This window comes from Phoxinus phoxinus (assembly GCF_949152265.1).
Source record: "Phoxinus phoxinus genome assembly, chromosome: 22".
Taxonomy (NCBI): domain Eukaryota; kingdom Metazoa; phylum Chordata; class Actinopteri; order Cypriniformes; family Leuciscidae; genus Phoxinus; species Phoxinus phoxinus.
Window position 1 is genome coordinate 23,838,312 of NC_136897.1, and position 17,731 is coordinate 23,856,042.

The following is a 17,731-nucleotide window of genomic DNA, read 5'->3' on the forward strand; positions in this document are numbered from 1 at the left end:
CTAAGTGAAAATACAGCATGCTAAACATATTTCTGTGCTTTCATTTCAAAATGTCAGCTTAGTTCTGACTCAGTTAAACTGCTTTGTAAGACGGAGTACGTGGGTGTTGATGCCGCTCAATCCAAGGTGGGACCGCCGTGCCGCTTCCAGTTGATAGCAGTTAAGGATGTGTCAGGAAGTGCTGAAGCAGCTTGTTCTATCTCTCTGTCAGTGCAGCTCTCGGTAATCACCTGCATCTCAAATATTCATAGCTCATCTTCCACTTGGAGAAATTGGGATCACGGATTTCTTAACTCAGTGGGGAAAAGAGGGGATGATGGATTTCTTTTATGACTGCATAAAGGAGCTAAAGAGCAAAATGACGAGTGTGAGGGGATTGCTTTGCAGTAAAGGGCCCGATATACTTCAAGCGAAATTGCTGGGACGTAATTTCGAGGCATAAATTAAGTTTGTTTGGAGTTTATTTTGGGAATTCTAAACAGCTTTCCAAAACGAACTTTCCGGAAAAGTTTGTTTTGGCTGGTAAACACCTTTGTACTATCATTGGTCCGTGGTGGTTATGTAATAGGTGTGTGTGTGTGTATGTGCGTAGACCCTGCCTCTTTTCACGTGGAAGTTTTTTCCGGTTCATTTCTCCTGTTCAGTCCATCGAGGGCAGACGTCCGCGAGTGAAAACATGAACACTCTGGAGAGCTGCTTTATAGTAGAAAATTAAGTTGAAATGAAGACACTGACACTGTTTTTCATGTTTAATACGTTAAAGCAGCTTGATTTTAAGCAATCTATTGTATAAAGTGCTCTATAAATAAACGTGACGTGACTTTACTAGAGTGCCGAATCCAGAGATCATGCAAATATATCGTTGATCAAATGCTTTTCTTATGCTTTATTAAAAAAATGCTTGCTGTTTTATCAATTTTGTTTTGTTATTTAGAGGAAAGTGTGCAGCACATATTTATACATATTCATCTAACCGTCGCTCTCAGCAGTGTGGGCAGCGTCAGATGTTCGCTAACAGTATAGCTGGTCAATACGGTATTTTAGGGCTCCGGTCTCTCTCTCTCTCTCTCTCTCTCTCTCTCTCTCTCTCTCTCTCTCTCTCTCTCTCTCTCTCTCTCCCCCCCCCCCCCTTGGCCTTTTTAGGTATATGAAATATGACGAGGTATGATGCAAGGCAGAAGCTTCTTTTCAGTAAATAAAATTAGTGTAGATTTGAATTTAATTGACCACTCGCAACTAGATGTTCATTTGAAACTGGAGAAAAGGGAGAAAATTGAATTGCAGTTTAAAATAATTAAACAGTTACACAACAGAGAAATTGAATTATCCCAAAACACACATAAAAGCATTCATTTCAAGAATCATCCTTTATTTATTATTATTATTAAATATTATTATTATAATTCTTATAATCTTTTTCCGGAACCGGACCATAATTTGTGTGCAGTGTTGGGTAAGTAATCAATTAGCTAATTACATCTTTCAACAGTGTAATTAGAATAATGTACTAATTACTCTTTCTAAAAAGTAGTGCATAACTTATTACTAATTACTTTCTAAATCCCATATCAACCTCGACCAGTTGAACAATGCAAGGATAGACATGAAACTGCTCTTTTAAATTTTTCAAGTAAATAACATAAAATAGTTAAATTAATCTTGAACTGACCAGAGTGTTTAAAGGGAGAAGGTTACATTAAAAACACTATTCTATTTAAATAGAATTGTTCTATAGTCTAGACAGTATTTAAAGCAATTACGTCAGAAGTAACTGTTATTAAAGGACACCTATTATGACATTTAAAATGTTCCTAATGTTGTTTAGGGAGTCCCCAACAACAGTTTTACATGCATGAAATGACAAAAAACACTTTTGTTGTCGTATAATATGCATTTATTTTTACCTGATTTGCTCACCAACTCCCAAATGATTCATTCAACGACTCATTTTTCCAAACCCCTCCTTTGCGCGACGCTAATCTGCGTTGATTGGTCAGATGACCCAGCAGTGTTTACAGAGATAATACTTATTGTTTAACACGGAGTACAATGATGCTTTTATCAATTCAATTTTGTTATAATAATGATTATAGTCCACAGCTTTAGTTTGTAGTAAAAAACTAAAAATAAGATGAAGAATTTAATGTTATGTTAGCGAGCATATCCCAGAGTTCATATTGTAAAAGCACAATCAGTCTTTGTTTGCATTAGCCCGATGCATAAACATAACGTTTTTACAAAAAAAAAAAAAAAAAATGCAGTTACGTTAGGCTACGAGGTATTACTCTATTCTTTAAGACAACTCCGAAAACAACGACAAACACTTCACATATATCAATACAATTGTCATTGAATACCTAGAAGCTAAACGGTGCTTACACAACAAACAAAATAATTATTAAGCATGCTACATAAAACATAAAAGCAACAATTATTAATAACACTTACAGGTTGTGATACGGAGAAGGAAGCTGATGCAAATACACTTGGAACTGAACCTTCCTTTAATATCAGCCGATTCGCGAATCCAAGTTTGATTGCATTTAAAAAGCAATCGTCTTCAAAATGACGCGAACAAAGCACAAGGCTCGGACTATACTTCTGTGGTATAGTTGTATATATATGAATTGTAGCCACTTAGTCTTCAAATGCTCCTCCTTGGGCAGATGAAAAAAGTTTGCTTTTGAGTCGCACTTCAGAACACAGCGTCTCGTCGCCATGACGTTTTCAAGTTTTCCCTGGCCTTGGAGCGCAATAAGTGGGCGTATCGTATTCAAATAACTTGACAAGTTGACGTCATCTAGTCAGAGAAAAAGCTTCGGTCTTCTAACGATTCATAAAAATTACTCAGAGTCGACTCTTACTTTTGAAAGACAATAACTTTATATACGGTGCACTTTCATATTTCAAACTTTGCAGGATGTTTTTGTTCACTTAGATCTATGTTACACACTACATGAAAGGCAAATTTCAAAATTCCATAATAGGTGCCCTTTAAATTACAGAAAAATAAAGAGTAATCCCTTACTTTACCTTTTTAAGGGTAAATAATTAAATCAGTCATTAATTGCTTAGTATTGGCAGCGCACTGGTTGTGTGTATGAAAACATGATTATGGGTACCGGTAATTCATTTCAGGAGATATTAATTTCTTTCTTTTTTTTTTCATTTTGAATAATTTTTCCTTAAATTACATTTAATTCTGCATCCAGTTTACTACCTCCAAGGGCTGAACTGGAATTTCAAAGACATTCTCAATTAAATTCTGAATGGTTTACAACACTTGCTACCTCTGCAGGCTCCCAGACTGCCAGTTCTGCCCCAACTGCTCCTCCTGGTCCTTCTGAGGATGCAAACCATTGAAAGCACAGACCTCAGGGAGTGCAGTCTTAATTGGGCCTTTCGCTGCCATCCCTACAGCTGGCATGTGTTTTCACAAGTTCACACTTCCCTGGATAATCGAGTAGCCACTGGTGTAAAGGAAAGTCTACAGGAACAGAAAAAGAAAGGATGTGAAAGGAGGAGTAAATGAACTGCAATAAAGAGCATCATTAGTGTCTGGGCCATATTTATGCTGATTGGGCAGAACCGAAAGCCTGCAGACAGCCATTTGCACCTCAAACCTTAACAGAAGTCGATTAATATTATTGTTACAGATGTTTTAAAAGAAACTGTGAGTGCTGGACAGTGAAAAACTCGCTGTAATGATGCTCTAATGTTCTGTCATTGCCTTCTTGCATTCTTATACTGTTGCATTCGGTGTGGTTGCTAAGTAGTTATGTACTGGGCGAGGCAGGACGTTCGTATGCAGTTGCTAAGTTGTTCAATTTTTAAATTAAATTTTGTAACCCAACGTTTGGGTTTGTCCATATTTTACCCAAAATTGGGTTGAAACAACCCAGCATTTTTTTAGAGTGTGTATATATATATATATATATATAAGGCATCAGCTAACACGACATTAAAAGCCATTGCACACTGAGTCCGAAATTTTCGTATGCGTTTTTTCGTATTCGTGATTCGGTGGCTCTGAATTGTCAAAGCACCATTCAAACTGCTTGTTACGGATGCGAAAAACGCAGAAAATCGAACCCATTCCGATTTTTTTTATGACGGACGAAAGTTTCGGAGGCACTGTGCAAGCGTGATTGACATAACGTGAGGTCGTATTTATTTTTTAACGTGCGAAAATTTTGGAAGTTCAAAAGTTACCACAGTAAAAGTAAAACAATTAAAAAATACCAAAGTAAAAACCTGTAATATTGAGGTATATACATGTAAAAACACATTCTCAGTGAAATGCTGAGTTGTTTCAACCCAAAATATGGGTCAAATATGGAAAAAACAATTATTCAAATATTCACAACCAGAAGCTGAGCAATGTTGTGGCATCATTGATTCTTATTGTAAGTGACGGCACACTAACCGTGCCAAGTGTCTGCAGCGGTCCAATGTGGAATCCACGTATACATATCTATGGTTCTGAGTGGTTAATAATTGGTTGTTTAGGGTGTTCTGTGTGGTTATAGGGTCTAGCATTCTTATTTGTAGACATTCAGAAAAATGTGAAAAACAAATCCCTTCCAAATAGTAAAAAGCACTGACAGAAAGACATCTCTGTAAGCTGTAGAACAATTTGTCATGCGAGTTATTCAAGTGCTGATTGTGTCTGGGAGTAAAATACGAACGGTTCAAAAGCAGCGCTCCAACAAATCCACGGGTTGCATAAAAATGAGCAAACATATTGGTAGCTTAATCTACTCTGTTCAAAGCCCGGTGAAACCTGCGAGACGGAGGCAAATGCTGTAATACAATCTGAACTGCACTTTCCGTGTGGATGAGCAATGGATGTAAAAAAAAAAGAAAGGAAGAAAAAAAGAAAGGATTTTGATAGATCTCTTTGCAGCGTTCTCTCAGCAGGCCTAAAGTGGAGCCCCAGGGGATCTGGAAATCTCATTTAGACAGATCTATCCTTTGCCCTTAAAATCTCTTTCAAATAATGTGTAATAAACATTGTGAGCAGTTCGCTCTAATATGACCAGTGTAAGATTTAATTATCTGTGAACAATAATGAGTTAGAGTTTGAGAGGGGCTGCTTATCTAAGATGAGTGCAGTGCTACTCAACAACCTATAATCAATGTTGAGATTGAAAGTGTTCTTGAGTTTAAACTGCGATCTGTCATCTCATTCGTGCTTTGCTGCTCGGTTTTAGAGATCTAGTGCATTAACGTCATTTTGGGCAAGAGATCTCAAGAGAATCCAGCTTTTTAGGAGAAAAGTACTGTGGCATGAGTTTATATGCATCTTGAGCTGTTTTTAAAAAGGCAAATATACTTTTTCTTTTTTTTTGCAGGGGCGTGTGCAAATGCTTGTGCTATACAATACTTTTAAAAACTGCTAATGTTTAATTGCACAATGACCATACGACCATACTAATAATACATCCATAAATATAGTGTGTGCACTAGTGTGTGACGTGAGTGTGTGTGGCACGACTCACGAGTAGTGTGAGTTTGAGTGTGATGTAATGTCACAATGAAATTGAAATGGACAGTTCTTATTTTTTTATGGACTATAGCAGTGTTTATTATAAATGATTAATCTGTCATGTGCCCTCATCCTCTTTAATCAAAATAGCTTCCCCTCTTGCAGCAACATCTCTTTTCTGATGATGTGTTTACTGGGGGCGGGGCAACCTGTCACTCACATGAGAACAACCAATAGCAAACCACAACCATCCAATCAATTCCCCATGGATAAAATCAAGTCCCGACTCCCGCCCTATATTTGTTCTTGTTCAAGAAGCCATTTTGCTCGTATATGACAATAGGGAAGAACAGACTACAGCCAACTTAAGCTAATGATTTTATTATAATTCACATCATGGAAAAAGAACATGAAAGGAAAGAAAGTTCGGTAAAGAACATTGACATGAACAAAACAATTGTATTGAAAATTATAATTTTCTACCAATGGCAAAGTCATGGGTTTGAGTCCCAAGGAACACATGGACTGATGTATTTTGAATGCAGTGTAAGTCCCTATGGAAAAAGGCCAAATGCATAAATATAATGTAAAATTCAGAGAGAAAGAACATTGCAAATTCATATCTTCCTTATTAAGAGGAGGCAGATAACACACGGTGTAATTTTCAGTGTTATGGATGCAACTGTACTTTATTTAGCTAATATCATCAGCGCCTCATCCTACGCAATCGTATGCACAGAAACAGAAAACCTGCTTTCCCTGCGCCTTACGTCATCTGGCCGATGAAATGGTGTTGTCTGTAACGGAAGGCCAGGGCTGGTACAGAAGCCATGACGTTATTCCTCTGGGGCAGAACGGCATCGCTGACAAACGCACTGTTTTTCTGGACCCCTGCCTGAACGACAGAAGGCAGATAAGTGGCTGTTTGGTTATGCAAATTCTGATCTGCTGCCCAAGAAGATGTCACTGGTTTTGACTCATTTAAAATGTAAGAGTGCAAAGATAGTAGTGATAGTATACTTTTACCCAGACTTGATTGTGTGCATGTTTGACAGAGTGTGTGAATTAATTCAAGCATTTACCTGGAAAGATAAAAACAAAATGTATGGGTTCTCCTAGAATTTCTTATGTATGGATTATTTAACTTAGTTTTTTTTCCTCAAGTCATCTTCCATTAAATAATGGATATCATGTTTGTCCCTGTACTCACTGCATTGATTTACTGAGCCCTGTAGGATATTACATGCTGTTCTTGTTGAGATTTGGTTTGCTATTTATTAGGGAGGTTGTTGGAAACCGATGTCTCCGCTTTGACAGTGATGTAGCGAGAGACCGACATTTTAACTAAGTTGTCAAAGTGACATGAAATGTTAATGCTGTGAAGGAAGTCATACACTGTATCTGTCTGAGGCGTCAGTTAATAGCGATGAGTTTGGAACATATTGTGTCGCCCAAAAATGTTGCCAGCATTTATCCTACACTTTACTAAAATAAAGATGCTCATCAAAATGTAAAATTCTTTATTAAGTCTTTTAGTTTTTTGACTGAATTTGCATTTTCCTCATGGAGTTCACCATCAGGATTAATTAACTAAGAAATGTTCTCAAATAGATTGCTCTAAATTGGTATTGAATGAGCTGCGTTGAAGCCCTTTTTTATTATAATATATAAATATTATGCTACTACCTCTAGATTCTAGAATATATATTTAAATAATTTGTATGTATTATTTTAACATTATGTTTTATTTATATTTTATATTTTTTTATAAATATTTTATCATGCTTTCTGTTAAGAACTCAAATTATTCAGTTTTTTTTTGTAGGTAATAAACTTATCAGTTTTGCCTTTGTATTCATTTATAATTATGGTTTGATGATCAAATGTTATATTTTTCTAATAATATCTGGTTAACAACAAATACTTTTACATTTATCAATTGTGAAAACTAGGCTAGTTCTTCAAGATATTTATTCAGAGTTCCTTGGGAACTAAAACCATGACCTTGGCATTATTTGCACATGAGTTACAGGAACGCTTGCTACTGTATTATGATATGCATGGAGAATAAAAAAAAACTATGATACTACTTTTTCCAAGTCCATTCAAAGAATGGGGTTTTTGTTGGAAATTTTCCGAGGCTTTATTTAGCTGTGTGTGTCGGAGTGGGGGTATTCCTGTGGGGTTCATTACGGTGCTGTAATTTTCAGTCGCAGGGTCTCTCTGGAGAGTTGCGTTGGAAGGCTGCGGGTAAAAAAAAAGTCCCTTTTTGCTCACATTTCCCCCACTCTTTTAATGAGGCTAAGATCTCTGTCATTAATCTGTCCTTTATAAGTGGCCCTTAATTTTCAGAATGTATCTGTTCGTTACTTTTGATCAGGTTTAATCATGATGATTCAGTCAATGCTGGTCTGAGGAGCCATAGTCAGCAAATGATCCTACAAGAATAAAAATATACCGGACCCCGCTGGGAGAAGAGTTTGTGCCAACCACACCACCTGCAGTCAGAGTCAGTGACGCTCTGGAAATCTGTTAGATCATTAAATCTTTCAGTCACCATTCTGGTGTAATGGTTCTTCGTTCTCGCCACTGATGGAAAACAGCAACATGTTGGTAAACAGAAAGCATTGTCAGTATTATTTGCCCACATAATACTTTCAATCCTATAGTAGCTTCCAGGAACAGAGCAACTCCGAGAAAGACGCTTCAAAGAGACCTGAAACTCATCACTGTAGACTGACAGTCAGATTTACTGTTAATGTTTACATTTTCTGATGATGGATGCCCATGCAAAACTGTTGTGGGTGGTTGTTGAGCTTTTAGTGCATTGCTGTGGAGTTTCTAGGGTGTTCTGGATGTTTGTTTCAGCCGAGCAACAATTCTTTTTGATATTTTGATGCTATTTTTTGTCTTAAAGGGTTACTTCACCCAAAAAAAAAAAAAAAGGTAATCAATTACTCACCCTCATGTCGTTCCAAACTCGTAAGACTTTCATTCATCTTCGAAACACAGATGAAGATATTTTTTATTTCTGTACTCCATTGACAGCTACGCAACTACCGCTTTATACCTTACATGAGGACTTCACAGGCACGCACGCACAGCATTTTTACATTTTTAATAAAACATTGTTTTTTATGTTTTTTAAGCTATTTTTAATTATGAGGACTCATGAAATGTCCTCATAAACCACGTTTAATAAGTTGTAATAACAGTGTAATACACATATCATTATACAAATTTGTGTCCTCATAAATCACATAAACAAGAACACACACACACACACACACATACACGCTGCATTTATTTAATTTTAGTTTCACTTTATTGTGTTTAAAGCAAATTCATATGATTACCATCCTTTAAAAATTGTGAATTGAATATGTGATCTTACAGCATAAGTAAAGGGGACATTCACATATACTACATTGTTTGAATGACCCAGCTGTGTAAATGATACAACAGCTACATTTGCTTAAAGGCAACCATTTGAGTGTATATTACTGTGACACAGAGTCTGACTCCGGTCACATCCATCAGTGAACTGTTGACCTCTACCTCGAAGCATCTTTCTATTGGAGGAAAATCTCTCTAATTATAGCCTGTCAGAAAAGAGGCAGAGTATTAGACCTTTAAAAGGAGGCTCGATTTCATTTCTGATGAGGCCTAATCAGAGAAGTGTAATCTGAGAAAATGGCTATGGATGATGATAAAGGTCAACCTGTGTTGTTTGCTGCTGAATATAATCACGTTATCTATTTTCCTAACACCTATTAAGGTGAAGTGTGTAATTTTTTTTCCCCAATGTTTAATCGCTTTCTACTGTCCCAGGTTAGTATGCAGAGACTATAAGCTATTAGTAGTTTGAGTTCCTGTATAAACATCTCGACCAATTCTGTTTTATGGTGCTAGTGGTGCAAAAAATGACACGCTTCTCCTTTAAGAAGCAATAAAGATCTTGTTGTTATGATCCAGTTACCTGCAGGTTAACCATTTTGTCTGTCTTCCTGCCCAGTGTCCATATACAGACTACACCTTCTGAGAAGACTGTACAATGAAAGTGTTAGAGGAAAATGTATAAAGACAATGCATCTCTTGGAATTGAATTATGTTTCCAGATCAAATCTCTTAGAGACAAAGAAAATGAAGATTTGCTTACTTGGAGGCACAACAGACTGACCCAGAAGTGATGTATAGATTCAGCGTGGATGCTGGAGGGAGAGTATTTTCTGAGATAGGATTTCTAAAATGGGAAGATTGCAGGACTGAGGAGGCATTTGGGCTGAATTTAAGTGCTTTAGAAAGCTCATAGTCACCTCTCAGCTCTCATTTGTTCTGTTTTGTAGTTCAGCGTTCAAATATAGGAGTTGAAAAGCTTCAAACTGGAGACATAAACACAATTAGGAAGGTGTTAAGTCCCTTTCACATGACTTGCGGCAGAGGTTCAACACACAAAAGCGCTGCAGATAGTGCCACAGAAGGGCGAACTTACCATGTTTTGACATTGACTTTCTGCCACGCATTATTTTTTTCTTTCAATGTTATGAAATGCCTTCGGCTTTATGTCTTACACAACTCTTGACCTAACTCTTGCTAAGCTTTAAGGAGAAAAGTGGTAATAGTTACAGTACTTAAAGGAGATATTTCCTCCTGATCTAGTTTTGTTTGTGTAACGTGTTTAGGTTGATCAGTGATATGTGAGCGCGAGTTGAATTAGCATCCGATATTCCTGTAATTCCTTTCAAGAATTTTTATTAAATAAATCAACTGGAAATAAAAATATTACATCGTCAAAAAACGGTATGCCCCAATCTTACATTTTGAAAAATAACTATCTGTCATAGCACCATCATCAAGCATGGTTCATGGACCTTCATTTTCAGAGTATACGCTTTGTTCACAATTACAATATTGAGTTGTTGGAAATACTTTAACCGAGATTTTTTTTTTTTCGACAATTTCTCATTTAGGGTCGTGAACATGCCTGCAAGGATTTGACACTCTGTGGTGTTAAGGAATGCGTGTACAACATTTCTGACGATTTTGATGTTCACATGAACCCATAATTTCATGGATAACTGCAGCTGCACAGTCCCAAAATAAAAAATTATGTATTTTTTTTTTTTTGTCAGTTTCTCAACTACCCTCTGAGGATATTTAAATTTACATTTCTGCATTTGGCAGACACTTTTATCCAAACAAATGTACACAGCATTGAAGGCGTACAACTTTATCAGTTCAAGAATGGTAATTTCACTGGAAATTGATTGAATTGATGTTTCTTGAAGTGTATTGAATCCAATTAGGGTCAATTTGACCCGCAACATAAATATTGGACCAAGAATTCGAACCTACAATGTAGATTTAACTACATATGTACTGAGAAATAAGTAACTTGTGGTTCTTACAGTGATTTTATATAATTTTTTTGACTTGAATAGATTGGTTAATATTGTTACCGCATCAAGCACATTGTAAAATAAAAACATTTCAGTGTGTGAACGCTGATGCGAAAGGGATTTATTTTTTAGATTTATTTATAAAAACTCTGGATGCCACGATAAAGGAGTAATTTCCATCAGTGCAGCCAAAGCTCTGGGTTTAATAATGATTGGGAAGCTTCATTTATATTTTATATATTGAGATTTCACATGTTTCCTCAAGCATTATCTAACTGCTTTTGCAGCAGGCTCCGGCTAATTCCACTCTCTCTTGTCGTGATTGAATTATTTGGTAGAGGGCTTATTTGTCACATTCAATGGAAGCATCGTAACATTGTCACAATGTCTTGACAGTAAACCATAATGTATGAAAAGAGTGTTTCCCCCCATGTTCTTGATCCATAGTGGAGAATGTTTCCACACAGCAATCTCCAGGGAACGTTGTCACATTGCACACATTGTGCGTGTCAGCACACAGATATTCAGTACGTATATGTAATATAGCTTAGGGAGCGGCGCACATGGGACGGCAGAGCAGCTCCCCGAGGCAGCATTTTCCACTTTCTGCTTTCCTTATTATGTTTCCTTAAGGATTCAAACCATCTCTGTTTTAACCACTGCAGCTGTTCTTCCACACGGCATTGACACACCAATGGCAGTTGTTTGAATCGCTTCAACAACAACCTATAGTGAATTTAGGTTGGATTTTTGATGTATGTGAGAGCTTAAGATGATTGCAACTTAGTCAACATGAAAGTTGCAAGAGTCTTTTATTCCCTATTGTGACATAGCCTGGTCCTACCAGGCTCTTAAACATTTCAGAGTCTGGCCTCTCTCCATTGACAAGCGTTAACTTCCTTGTAGGCGGGTACTCTGTTGAAGTTTAAAACTATTGGATCTGCCCAGAGCCACTCTGGATCTGCCATAACCAATCAATAACGTTTTGTCGTGATGAAACTTCAACTCAAACTAGCGCACGAACTCAACGTCATCGTTCTCAGCCACTCCCTCTGTACACTGATTGGACCGGTAAACCCACGGATATACCGCAAACCCAGACGACGCACTGAAGGAAAATTTAATTGGTTTGCTATTGGTCGATCTCATGTGAGTGACAGGTTGCCCCGCCCTCACATTAGTAAACACGTCCTCAGGGAAGAGAAGAGATGTCACTACAAGAGGGAGTTATTTTGATTATAGATTATGCGTGCACATGATTTTCAAAAATAAAATAATGAAGTGCATGCATAAATTATTTATAATAAATATAGAAATATTACATTAAAAAAACAAGAATTGTCCACTCCCCTCCACTTTTTATTTTCAACATATTTTTGAGTAAAACAAGATATTCCATGAAAAGATGAGGGCAGGATTTGAATTGTTCGGAGTAAGACCAGGAATGTGCATTAGAAATGGTTGAAAGGGGTCCATTTTAATTTATGTTGACTTAAAGGACAGATATTCGGTGTTGCCTCAAATTTTCTGGAGTAAAACGACTCAAACATGGCATGCCACGCACCTGTCCAATTTTTCTCAACTCTCCTTTTTCTTGATAACACACTAATGCATCATTCATATTAAAAAGAAAATGAATAGTGTCAGTTTGGATTTGTTGTTGACTTGTAGTAACTGAGTGAAGGCACCACACTGATTAGTAAATCCTTGCTATACACTCTGAGATATCAGTTGTGGTAAGGAGGAGATCCAACCAGATCAACATCATCTTCCAAACCCCAGGGTTCTTCCATAATATCACACCACCAGCTAGCATCACACAAATAGTCCTTAAATCCCATGTTTCTTACCTTATTTTTGGAGTACAAGCCGCTGACATATTGGATTGCTTTATATGATATATGACTTGCCCCTAAATAAAATAACTGGGTGCCTTATAAATTGTGTCAGGGGATATTTCATGTGGATTTGTAGAGCAGTGGGCCACATCTCTAGAGGTCCAGGTCTTCAGAATTTATGAATGCTCAGCACAGCATAAATGCTCATTCTGAAGCCATAATGCATCATTTAAGGTGACTTATACTGTAATGCTTCAAGCATTCCCTCATTTGATAAAGATGTTTAGAAGATTTCAGTGAATCCACTTTAACCTTTTATTACAGTTCAATAGATGATTATATAAACCTTTTCAGTATATTTTGATGTAAAACATCACTTTTTTTTTGTCTCCCTTCCATTCCACCAGTCATGATTTTCATGCTGTGCATATTTGCCTGTGATAATCTGTAACCATAGTAACACAGGCTTGTGTAATTTTGTGATGTTAACAGTGCATGAGCACTGTGATAACACAGATGAGCACTACCCTATATTCAAAAACTGAGTGTATAGCCTCATCTCAGTTTTGTATTTTTAACATAGACAAGGAATAAAAAATAAACAGGAAAAATACAGCTTCTGGTCACAGAGTTTTTAGAGTTCAGAATTGACTGGCAGGTTTCATATTAAAACCAATGAATGTGAGGACCTCCTTAGTGGAGGTAATACTGGTTAACTAGTCATTGTTGGTGATCAATCAATGTATCTAAAATATTACACTTTTCATGAACAACTAGAGACAAAGTTTATACAAATAATTTGCCATTTTATTGGTTCCTTTTGATTATAAAGGTCATTTCCATCCTATGAACATGATAGCGGGTACTTGCTTTGAGTTTGCAATACTGTAACAGTAATAAGTGTCAAATGAATGTGAGGTTGTGGATCTCTGGTGGATTTTGATGTGAGAATGAATAGTATGGATAGTAAACATACAGATGTATGTCAGGAGATCCTCTTCTGTCCACATAGCAGTAGCTCAGCTTGCAGTGCATGTCTAATCATCCAAATCAAATGTCTTGTTTACTCATTAGAGACTAGATTTGTGTATGGCATAGAGGAGAAACCAATCATGTGTGGACATACTGTAGCATAGATTCAGTCAAATAGTCTTCATCGAATCATATTTCTTGGTTCCATGTTTTTTATGCGAGATGCATGAACACGGGAAGCCACTCAAGCAGACACTATACACTTATGCTTCAACTGATTCTTTTAGACATTGAGACCCTTAGGGGCAAACTGCTATTGCGAGTAGGAACGTAGCTTGAAACAACACATTCTCCATGGTGGCTGAGTTCGACCCCTTCTGCTCAGCGGTTTCACTGAGGATGTGGTCTCGGTGTATTATCGTGATCCAAAATATGTCCTCCTGATCACGTTCAACTCAATTCAAACGTGAAATGAGTAGTTTCCTTTAATCTTATGCCATAAAGTGACTCTATAATACACATTTGTATAAATGTAGGTGAATAATTATAAAATAATGACTGGCTGAACATGGTAAACATTGTGTAAAGCTCGTCAGCCAAATGATGTGCATTCATTCATAAAGAAACAATGCAGTACTTTGTCAGTTTATTTTGAGTTGAAAGTGCCAGACCTTGTTCACACTTTTACCTTATGATGATGTGTAAGTGTTTCCTTTGCTGCATGATCAGTTGTTGACAGAGAATTCCTTACTCCACAAATTAGACACTTGTGTAGACTTGTATGCTTTAAAGTTATATTTTAAATAGCATCTACTCCTTATGATGATGCATACAAGCTGATCATTTGTCATTCGCTACATTCAAATACATTATTGTCTTACACAAATGATATACCTTTACCTTTATCTGTATAAACATCAAAATATACTGGAAAATATACTGGCATCTTATTTAATAAAGTGGTTCTATAAACATAGTTTTGCCCTGTCACGCTAGAGCCACATCTCATATTAACTAATTAAAACTACCGATAATTGTGCTGTATTTCCTCCCATAACGAGCAACAGGACAAATGTTCAAAACAGCACGTTATGTTCTTAATATTTTCTCTTATAATACTAGATGGCCACACCCCTCTACAAACGACTGTCAGATTAACGCGCATTCTTTCTCTCATGCGCGCTGCTCTCACCCCCTCTCTCTCTCTCTCTCTCTCTCGTTCGCGCGCGCTCATCTCCATCATCCTCTCGCGACTGAGAAAAAAAAAACCCGCCAGCGCGAAACAGATGGGAAGGCATCCGCGGAATTTGCGACCGTTACCGTGCAGAGAATAACCGCCAAAACTTAACGGACACCGACAAGAAGTTCAGTTCGTCCAGAAGACTTCTGGACTGAGAACTTGAGGGCATTTCGTCTATTCACGACTGGAAAAGTAAGTTTTGCATTAATGACACCGTGTTGAAGATAACTTAAGTGTGTGCAGTTAGTTAGTAGCCTACGTAAAATACGTCGAAGGGAAGCTTTTTGCAGGCTTTATTCGACACATAATAACTTTAAATCGCAGAACAATAAACATTACACGGTAGCCTATGCATTCACTGTTTTGGTCACACTTTACATGTGTGTTCATGTTGCAGTGCAGTGTAATTATATAAGTAGTGAGTAATACCAGCATAGATACAAAATAGACATAAAAATTAAGAAATCTGTTCAGCTTCATTTATATATTTAATTAATGTGATGTGCTGCATTAAAGACGCACTGCCTCGGAAGGCTTTATAATACGGTGCATCTGCTTTAAACCAAATTGTTTTTGTGTGATTATCTTAAAAAATGCAACAATATTATATATTATAAATAATAATATAGTTTAATTAGTTTGTTTAATAATGATGATGCTGAAAAGTCATATAGTATGAGTTATAGGCTACCTTATTCTGAGGGTCTTTATTCGACGTCTTGATGAGATAAATAACGAAGTTATTGACGTACTTGCTAATTTTAGTCTAATAAATTATGCGAATTAGTAACTGGTAAACGTTGGACTACTTGTTGAAAGGAGAGTCGTGTAAAACCATCAGCCATAGAGGGATGATACACATGCATTCATTCATAATAAAGACTCTACTTAGTAGTCAAAAAACACTTTCTGTGCTTAAGAGCGTGTTTAATTTAATTTGTTTTGAGAAAGACCATCACATTTTTTTCTTCTTTATGATCATGAAGTGTAAAGTTGACACAAAATACCCCTCCCCAATCCAATTAGTCACTTTTAACAAGAAATTACATTAAGCAATATTCTTATATTTTTGACAGTGATTGACCCCTTTTTAAAATAAAAATGTATCATGAAAAAAAAAAACACTTAACCAACTCATCAGTAGTTGTCTAAACATAAATGATCTATTATTCAGCAGTGTCAATTATTCATTGTTTTAATGGTGCCTTTATTTGGTGCCCACATAATGTAAATGATAATAGCCATTATGATGTTGCTCCTTTTATTCTTTAGAGTGGTATTGAGATCATTATGCTAAGAGAGAAACGGAATAAATCGTGTGTTTGCATATTCATTTTCTATGTTCTTAGCCTTTTCACTTTGCATGATGTGTTTGTCTGGCTGTATAAAATAGTGATGTTGAGTTGTGCCACATGAAAATATGAGCCATTCACCAGAACTGCTCATGTACTCCTGTGGGATTTACCATCTGTCCTTTCTGCTTATAATGAAACCAGGCAGGTCCATTGGGTCATCATAACTATCTAAGTTTGTAGTACTCAAATAAAGTGCTTCATGTGGGCTGTGCAGATAGTGGTGCTGTCCGTGGTGCTGAAACGTGGCTGACACACACACACACTGTACTACTCAAGTGATCAACACCAGAGTTCCTCCATACTGTTGGAGTCAGTTATGTGAACAACTGTGAATACTAGACATCCTCTTCTGTCCATGCATAACAGGAGCTCTGCTGGAAGCACATATCTAGCTAATCCAAAATTACATTGATAGTTGCAGGACAGTTAACCTGATTAATAATAATAATTTTTAAAAACTCATACGTGGTTTAGTGCTTTTCGTGTAATTTTTTTTTCTGAAATTGAGAATTTATGCAGATATTTGGTTAGCCCTTAGGAGCATATGGGGTCCAACTGTGTCTCAGGTGGTCTTTTAGCAAGTGCTTGTGGGAAACCGTTGACCTCTTTTGTTTCTCAGTTTGGGCATGCGGCTTAATGAGTGTTCTTTTTCAATGAAGATTACATTGTTTTAAATGATTACATTGTATTTTACAGACTGTGAGTACATTTATTACATCCAGTGATGATGGAGTGAGCTTACTCATCTCGTTCTGACAGATCCCTGGCTTTTTTATGAGGTCTTCTACCAGAACAAAGTCATCATTTTCTCCTGAGAGATGGATTATAACTTTTGACATGTGACATAAATATTATTACACTTTTAAAGGGTCCTGAACTGTAATTTGAATTATGGGACTGGGTTTAGTAAAGGGTTTTGTATGGCTAGAGTTGATTGAATACTGCCTTCAAGTAAATGAAATACTGCCACTTTTATTGATAGGAATGGTAGAGAGAGGACAGGGAATGATATGGGAAAGAGGCGAAATTGTGATCACAAAATGCTGCAAGATTCATGTTGCCTGCTATTACTAACCACTATAGTGTTGGAGCACTTGTACTAAGCAACGGCTCCTAAGTGAGTTTTGTGGTCTGACCGACTGTATTCCAGTAAGTAGATCCAGACAAATGTTGCATAAAGTGGACAGCAGTTTAAGCCAGCTGTAGCTTGGCCATTTTAATGTATGTTTGTAGGGATTTCTACTGGGAAACAGATCCGTAATTTTTATGCACAAGAGGCTAAATAGCGTTCTTCAGTTTTTATTGTACCTAAAAATGACACAGTTGGAAACGTGGCTGATTTATTGGATTGCTGATGCTTTATAAAAGGCAGTAACATTCAAATGAATCAGTTCTCTGCATAAGGTCTGACATTGCTTTTTTTCATCTCTAAGGAATCC

General features: G+C 36.8%; 1 protein-coding gene across 7 annotated transcripts in view; it reads left to right on the plus strand.

The window, feature by feature from the left end:
* camkvb (CaM kinase-like vesicle-associated b) overlaps window positions 1-17,731 on the plus strand; it is a 73,760-nt gene that overhangs the window by 24,179 nt on the left and 31,850 nt on the right. Inside the window, exon 1 of one of the 7 annotated variants that reach the window (XM_079598381.1) lies at window positions 14,873-15,129. The exons of the other annotated variants lie outside the window; for them this stretch is intronic. The gene's annotated coding sequence lies outside the window, so the exon portion shown is untranslated. Of the gene's footprint in view, window positions 1-14,872; window positions 15,130-17,731 lie in introns of those variants that run through there. 7 annotated transcript variants of the gene reach the window in all.